This window comes from Anopheles ziemanni (assembly GCF_943734765.1).
Source record: "Anopheles ziemanni chromosome X unlocalized genomic scaffold, idAnoZiCoDA_A2_x.2 X_unloc_130, whole genome shotgun sequence".
NCBI classification, from domain to species: Eukaryota; Metazoa; Arthropoda; class Insecta; order Diptera; family Culicidae; genus Anopheles; species Anopheles ziemanni.
In genome coordinates this window covers 13,697-22,500 of record NW_026689742.1, presented here as the reverse complement: position 1 = coordinate 22,500, position 8,804 = coordinate 13,697, and positions in this window count along the sequence as shown.

Here is an 8,804-nt window from a genome sequence, read left to right as displayed (position 1 = left end):
TCCGGCTGGCCTAGGCCATTGGTGGTTGGTTGGTGGGTTAGCCCTTAGCTGGGCTGGCTGGCTGGCTGGCCATCGGTGGTGTGGTGTGGTGTGTGGAGTCGAGCATCGTGCGCCGTTGCCTTCTTCGGAGTGTTGTGGGTACGCAAGTGCTTGCAGTGCAAAGAGGTTGGTGATGGAGTGACATTGCCTTCACCATGGAGTTGCGGGTACTTAGGTACTTGCAAGGAGATGGTGGTATGGTGGTGTTGCGTGTGTGGTGTTCGATTAGAAAGATATAATTTCTAAGTCCGGATTAGTGCTGTCAGTGGGGCCCCCGCTAACAGGTCCTGCACGGCCACCGTGGGGCTTGACTTGGCGCTATTCCGGACTTGGGGCGATCACGATGTCCCCGTGCGGGACTTAGAAGATGGAAGAACACAAGTACCCTTATCCCATGACTTGTGAGCGATTGGCATACGATACCACATGAAGAGAAAAATTGGCTAAGTCCCGGATCCATATTATATGAACAGAATAATCGGCTAAGTCCCGGATCCATATTATATGAAGAGAAATATCGGCTAAGTCCAGGATCCATATTATATGAAACGAAAAATCGGCTAAGTCCCGGATCCATATTATATGAAGAGAAAAATCGGCTAAGTCCAGGATCCATATATTATAACCTAATAATCGGCTAAGTCCAGGATCCAAATTATATGAAGCGAAAAATCGGCTAAGTCCAGGATCCATATATAATAACCTAATAATCGGCTAAGTCCAGGATCCATATAATATGAAGAGAAAAATCGGCTAAGTCCGAGATTGGGTCTGTCAGAAATACACTTCCAAGTTACCACACAAGCAAGCAAGATGGCCTAGTGATGGATCCATATGATATGAGGAGAAAAATCGGCTAAGTCCCAGATTGGGTCTGTCAGAAATACACTTCCAAGTTACCACACAAGCAAGCAAGATGGCCTAGTGAGGGATCCATATAATATGAATAGAAAAATCGGCTAAGTCCGAGATTGGGTCTGTCGGAACTACACTATCAAGTTACCACACAAGCAAGCAAGATGGCCTAGTGATGGATCCATATGATATGAAGAGAAAAATCGGCTAAGTCCCAGATTGGGTCTGTCAGAAATACACTTCCAAGTTACCACACAAGCAAGCAAGATGGCCTAGTGATAGATCCATATGATATGAAGAGAAAAATCGGCTAAGTCCTAGATCCATATAATATGAAGAGAAAAATCGGCTAAGTCCCAGATTGGGTCTGTCAGACATACACTTCGAAGTTACCACACAAGCAAGCAAGTTGGCCTAGTGATGGATCCATATGATATGAAGAGAAAAATCGGCTAAGTCCCAGATTGGGTCTGTCAGAAATACACTTCCAAGTTACCACATAAGCAAGCAAGATGGCCTAGTGATGGATCCATATAATATGAAGAGAAAAATCGGCTAAGTCCCAGATTGGCTCTGTCAGACATACACTTTCAAGTTACCACACAAGCAAGCAAGTTGGCCTAGTGATGGATCCATATGATATGAAGAGAAAAATCGGCTAAGTCCCAGATTGGGTCTGTCAGAAATACACTTCCAAGTTACCACACAAGCAAGCAAGATGGCCTAGTGATGGATCCATATGATATGAAGAGAAAAATCGGCTAAGTCCAGGATCCATATAATATGAAGAGAAAAATCGGCTAAGTCCCAGATTGGGTCTGTCAGAAATACACTTCCAAGTTACCACACAAGCAAGCAAGATGGCCTAGTGATGGATCCATATGATATGAAGAGAAAAATCGGCTAAGTCCCAGATTGGGTCTGTCAGAAATACACTTCCAAGTTACCACATGAGCAAGCAAGATGGCCTAGTGATGGATCCATATAATATGAAGAGAAAAATCGGCTAAGTCCGAGATTGGTTCTGTCGGAAATACACTATCAAGTTACCACATGAGCAAGCAAGTTACCACATGAAGAGAAAGCCGGCAAAGTCTGGGAATGTTACCACATGAACTGGAAAATGGGCAAAAACCTACCTTCACAGGGAACGTGAATAAGTAAGGCTGTAGACATCGGATCGACAAGCCAAAGACTGATATGGAAAGGAAATGAGTAGTACTAGCTTTCCTGAGAGTTGCAGAGCTTAGACTGCATATGAACGAAAGTTATTAAGCGTCAAAGTCAGAGAAGTTACCCAAAGGAACACAAGTTCCAACTTAGAGCATGTATACCGCCTAGACGGTAAGAGGTACGGCCAGGCTGAGGAATAAGGAAATGTTGGCCAACATGTTCCCTAACTATCCCCCGAAGACCGCAAAGCAATCCAACATCAACCAAGAAAGTTATAGCCCGATCAAGGAAACACCTACTTTGCACCGATATTGCACCAAATACATGTACCAAGCACCTTCGGTTGCATACCTGCAGGGGTTTACCATAGTAGGCCATGGAAGACCGATATACCGAACATAATCACTTTCTATCTCCTCGGGTGTTTGAGATAGCGCTTTGCGGTACAAGAACGAAAGTTAGACTTTATCTTGGTGCATCTTTTTGCCCAAGATCACAAGACCCTATCTACCAAGGCAAGAAAGTTGTGTGGGGACAAAATGTCCAAAAGTGCCCAAAGTGGCACACTTGAACCATATATTCGAGAAAAACACAAGTGTGGGCCCGAGCTAGCAAGTTGAAATGTTCTGACCGTCAGTAGCCCTAGTTGAGGTGCACTTATCATTATATGAGGCCAACGTGCCAGCTAGTCTCTAAAGGGGCGATATGGGTGTTCCAAGGTTTGTACCCAATTGAGGAAAAAACAGGGTAAGGTACGGTGTACCGCGAATAACTCGGGCTATAGATGTCCGATCGATGAGTTTGGCATATGTATGGAAAGGTCTCGACGAGACCTAACTACCCTGAAAGTATGAAGGCAAAGACTTGAATGACCGGGAAGTTATTAAGTGCACAAGTGGTAAAGTTGCACCAAAGTCCATGTTACCCGAAGTGGTACATGAACACCCAATATTCGACCAAAACACAAGTTTAGAGACGAGCTAGCGAGCTACATTGTTCAGACCGTCAGTAGCCCGCATCAAGACACGCATTTCATTATATTGAGCCTAGCCGCTAGCTCGACTCGAAGTCGGTCATATGGTTGGTTGATGGTTTGGACCGACCACGTGGTGTACCAAGGTGATGTACCTTTCATGAATTAAAACTCTGGCTGTATGGCACTGAGCGACAAGCTAAGGTGTGATTTGGAATAGTCTTGAGTGGGACTATTTAGGAAAAATGCGAACAAAAAATCACAAAGTCCTTGGGCGAAGCTATTAGCGAAACATAGAGCAAATTGGTACCAAAAACTATGGAAATGGGACTTGAGTCAAAAATAACCGCAAGTTGGAGAAGAGATAGCAAGCTTGCGTAGAACAATTATATTTGGTGCATGGTATCACCAACAAAAAAGTATATGGGGCCAAGGTGCTGGCTGGCCTCCAAAGTGGAGATATGGGCGATCCAAAGTTTGTACCCAAGTACGAACAAGTATGGAAAAAACAGGGTAAGGTACCAAGTACCATTAATAACTTCGGCTGTAGATGGCCGAGCGAGGCAAACGGCTCACCGTTGGAAAGGTCTTGGGGAGACCTATCTACCCTGAAAGTTTCATGAGGCTGAGTTGAAATACCACGGAGATATTAGGTGATGATGGTCCAATTCGGGGACCAAGTCGCAGGAAATGGCACTTGACCAAAATCACCCTTGGAAGGTGAATACCGGCTTACCGGTAAGAGATAGCGACTTGGCGTAGAATATTCATAAGTAAGGCGTGTAGAGACGCAACTTTTATTATATGGGGCCAACCCGGTCAGGGTGCTCCAAGTCGGTCGTTTGGTCGGTTTATGGTTTGGGCCGACCACGTGGTGTACCAAGTTGAGGTACCTTTCATGAATTATAACTCGGTCAGTTTGCCACCGAGCGACAAGCTGCGGTGTGTTTTGGAATGGTCTTGAGTGGGACTATCAAGGAAAAATACAAATGGAAAATCAGCTTGTCCATGGCCGAAGCTATTAGTGAAACTTATAGCAAAATGGGTCCAAAAACGAATGAAATGGGACTTGGACCAAGAATAACGGCAAGTTGGAGAAGAGATAGCAAGTTGGTGTAGAACAATTATATTTGGTGCATGGTATGACCAACAAAAAAGTATATGGGGCCAAGGTGCTGGCTGGCCTCTAAAGTGGAGATATGGGCGATACAAAGTTTGTACCAAAGTATGGCAAAAACTGGTAGAGGTACTTTTCATGAATTACTGCTCAGGCTGTATGGCACTTAGCGGGACGCTTGGCTCTGGTATGGAATAGTCTTGAGTGGGACTATCAAGGAAATATACGAACTAAAAATCACCATGTCCACGGACGAATGTATTAGCGAAACATAGAGCGAAATTGCGACCAAGTCGCTGGAAATGGCCCTTGGACCAAGTATACCGTCAAGGCGGTACGAGATAGCGAGTTGACGTGGAATATTTATAAGTTTGCCTCCACGAGACGAAAGTTTAGTTATATGGGGCCAACCCGCTCAGGGTTGTCCAAGTCGGTCATATGGCTGATCGAAATTTTCGACCAAGTACTGAGAAAACAGGGTAAGGTACCGTGTACCTCGAATAACTTTGGCTGTAGATGTCCGAGCGAGGCGAACGGCATAGCGTTGGAAAGGTCTTGAGGTGTTCTAGGCACCCTGAAAGTATGAGAAGGCTACCTGGAAAACTCGTGGAGATATTAGAGAAACATAGGGCCCAAAAGATACCAAGTCGCAGGAAATGGGCCCTCCATGAACACCCAGAGACTTCGAAGGGTTGAGACTTAGGCACAAGTTGCCTTATACATGACTTCGAACAAATACACAAGTCCGAACCTGCGGGTTGAGACTTAGGCACAAGTTGCCTTATACATGACTTCGAACAAATACACAAGTCCGAACCTGCGGGTTGAGACTTAGGCACAAGTTGCCATATGAAAGTTGACGAAACACTAACAAGTCCGAACCTGCGGGTTGAGACTTAGGCACACGTTGCCTTATACATGACTTCGAACAAATACACAAGTCCGAACCTGCGGGTTGAGACTTAGGCACAAGTTGCCTTATACATACATTGGCCAAATAAACAGAAGTCCGAACCTGCGGGTTGAGACTTAGGCACAAGTTGCCATATTATATTCGATCAAACACTAAGTAGTCCGAACCTGCGGGTTGAGACTCAAGACCGTAACAAGATGTCACTATACAAGTCCGAACCTAAGGGTTGAGACTTAATGCGATCTAGATACCAAGTTGACATCCAATACCTGTTGAGCAAAACCAAAGATTCCCTGTTCTCGAATGATTACACTATATAACAGGGAATCTTGAAGAAATCAAGCAAGCGTGAAACAAAGTCATCACTTGGGCATGCTCGATAGCCAACCACATGACCTTAACCTAAGAGAGCATGCAAACCACATGATACCTATAAACGATTAACCCGCCCTAGTTCAATCGTTCACCAAGTGATGACTTCAGTATGGCTAAGAGAAAAACTTTTAAATGGGAAAAACTCTAAGTCCGAACCTCCGGGTTGAGACTTCCGCGTCGGAGGTGGGCGCACCTCCTATCCGAAAGATGATGAATCAGGGGTGTTCGGTCAGCAATGGTCGGATGCCCCGTCGTAGTCCAACTATGACAATCAAAGTCAAGACCTCCGGGTTGAGACTTTCCGCGAGTACAAGCATAAAGGAACACGGACCAAGCCGTACCGAGAGAATCGGTACTAGAGCCCTCGTGGTTCTACATTGAGAGAGCCCTCGTGGTTCTCATTAGGGGCTTTATGCAAGTCGTACTCAATACTGTGGTGTGAAGTATAAAGTATAGTCCTCGCCTGGTCCACGCTGCTTCGGCGGTCCTGGGTAAGATAGTTAATTCTAGCTTGCCCTATAGTGGAATGAGGACACTTAATGCTTCGTCTTTTAGCGGCGGCTAGACTCCTCCTCACGGGGAACGAGTTGACGCGCACAGCGGCGGCTTACGCACTATGGCAATCATGGATGCCTGAAGATTCCGTGAAGTTCTCCCCTGGTCCACGCTGCCTCGGCAGTCCTGGGTAAAATGGAATATTTCCAGCTTGCCCTATAGTGGAAGAGGACTATCCAACAATACAAAGTCAAGACCTCCGGGTTGGAACTTTCCGCGTCGGTGGTGTCGCGCACCGCCTATCCGAAAGATGGTGTAACAGGGGTGTTCGATCAGCAATGGTCGGATGCCCCGTCATAGTCCAACTATGACAACCAAAGTCAAGACCTCCGGGTTGAGACTTTCCGCGTCCGGAGGTACGCGTACCGCCTACCCGAAAGATGGTGTGCTTCTGGGGTATTCGATGAGTCGGATACCCCGTCGTAGTCCAACTATGACAATCAAAGTCAAGACCTCCGGGTTGAGACTTCCGCGTCCGGAGGTACGCGTACCGCCTACCCGAAAGATGGTGTGCTTCTGGGGTATTCGATGAGTCGGATACCCCGTCGTAGTCCAACTATGACAATCAAAGTCAAGACCTCCGGGTTGAGACTTCCGCGTCCGGAGGTACGCGTACCGCCTACCCGAAAGATGGTGAATCAGGGGTGTTCGATCAGCAATGGTCGGATGCCCCGTCGTAGTCCAACTATGACAATCAAAGTCAAGACCTCCGGGTTGAGACTTTCTAAGAGTACAAGCATAAAGGAACACGGACCAAGCCGTACCGAGAGAATCGGTACTAGAGCCCTTGTGGTTCTACATTGAGAGAGCCCTCGTGGTTCTCATTAGGGGCTTTATGCAAGAAGTACTCAATACTGTGGTGTGAAGTATAAAGTATAGAGTCCTCCACTGGTCCACGCTGCTCCGGCGGTCCTGGGTAAGATAGTTCATTCTAGCTTGCCCTATGTGGAAGAGGACTCAATACCCTACCTGTTGAGCTTGAAACAAAGTCATCACTTGGGCATGCTCATATTGCCATACACAATTACATTATATTCGAATGAGCATGCAAGCGACCCTATATAGACCGAACCAAAACGATAGATACCGCCGTAGTTCACCCCCACCAAGTGATGACTTCAGTATGGCTAGTGTGTGAAGTATAAAGTATAGTCCTCCCCTGGTCCACACTGCTTCGGCGGTCCTGGGTAAGATAGTTAGTTCTAGCTTGCCCTATGTGGAAGAGGACACAATACTTAATACTTAGAGTACAAGCATAAAGGAACACGGACCAAGCCGTACCGAGAGAATCGGTACTAGAGCCCTCGTGGTTCTACATTGAGAGAGCCCTCGTGGTTCTCATTAGGGGCTTTATGCAAGTCGTACTCAATACTGTGGTGTGAAGTATAAAGTATAGAGTCCTCCACTGGTCCACGCTGCTCCGGCGGTCCTGGGTAAGATAGTTCATTCTAGCTTGCCCTATGTGGAAGAGGACTCAATACCCTACCTGTTGAGCTTGAAACAAAGTCATCACTTGGGCATGCTCATATTGCCATACAATATTCCATTATCTACTAATGAGCATGCAGCTATATGATTATAACCTGTAAACGATTACCCCGCCGTAGTTCAGCGCTTCAACCAAGTGATGACTTCAGTATGGCTAGTGTGTGAAGTATAAAGTATAGTCCTCCCCTGGTCCACACTGCTTCGGCGGTCCTGGGTAAGATAGTTAGTTCTAGCTTGCCCTATGTGGAAGAGGACACCATACTTAATACTGTGGTGTAATGAACAAAGTATAGTCCTCCACTGGTCCACGCTGCTTCGGCGGTCCTGGGTAAGATAGTTAGTTCTAGCTTGCCCTATGTGGAAGAGGGCATACAAGACAAAGTATAGTTCTCCCCTGGTCCACGCTGCTTCGGCGGTCCTGGGTAAGATAGTTAATTCTAGCTTGCCCTATGTGGAAGAGAGCATACATGAACCAAGAACGAAGGTTATGATCGAGGAATGATTCGACAACTAACCGATGGTATGAAATGTGAAGAATTCAAGCAAGCACACAATCAAGTCATCACTTGGGCATGCTCGATAGCCAACCCTATGACATTAACCTAGTAGAGCATGCGAAAACCAATATATATGTAAACGATGCCCCTCCCTAGTTCAGCGCTTCAACCAAGTGATGACTTCAGAATGGCTAAATCAAATCGGTTCAAAACATACCATCGGTACCCTATTGAAACACACAAGTCGATATCAAACCTCATGATTGTGTAGTCCTCCACTGGTCCACACTGCTCCGGCGGTCCTGGGTAAGATAGTTCATTCTAGCTTGCCCTATGTGGAAGAGGGCACATTACTCAATACTGTGGTGTTATGAACAAAGTATAGTCCTCCACTGGTCCACGCTGCTTCGGCGGTCCTGGGTAAGATAGTTAGTTCTAGCTTGCCCTATGTGGAAGAGGGCATACAAGACAAAGTATAGTTCTCCCCTGGTCCACGCTGCTTCGGCGGTCCTGGGTAAGATAGTTAATTCTAGCTTGCCCTATGTGGAAGAGAGCATACATGAACCAAGAACGAAGGTTATGATCGAGGAATGATTCGACAACTAACCGATGGTATGAAATGTGAAGAATTCAAGCAAGCACACAATCAAGTCATCACTTGGGCATGCTCGATAGCCAACCTCATGACATTAACCTAGTAGAGCATGCGAAAACCAATATATATGTAAACGATGCCTCCCTAGTTCAGCGCTTCAACCAAGTGATGACTTCAGAATGGCTAAATCAAATCGGTTCAAAACATACCATCGGTACCCTATT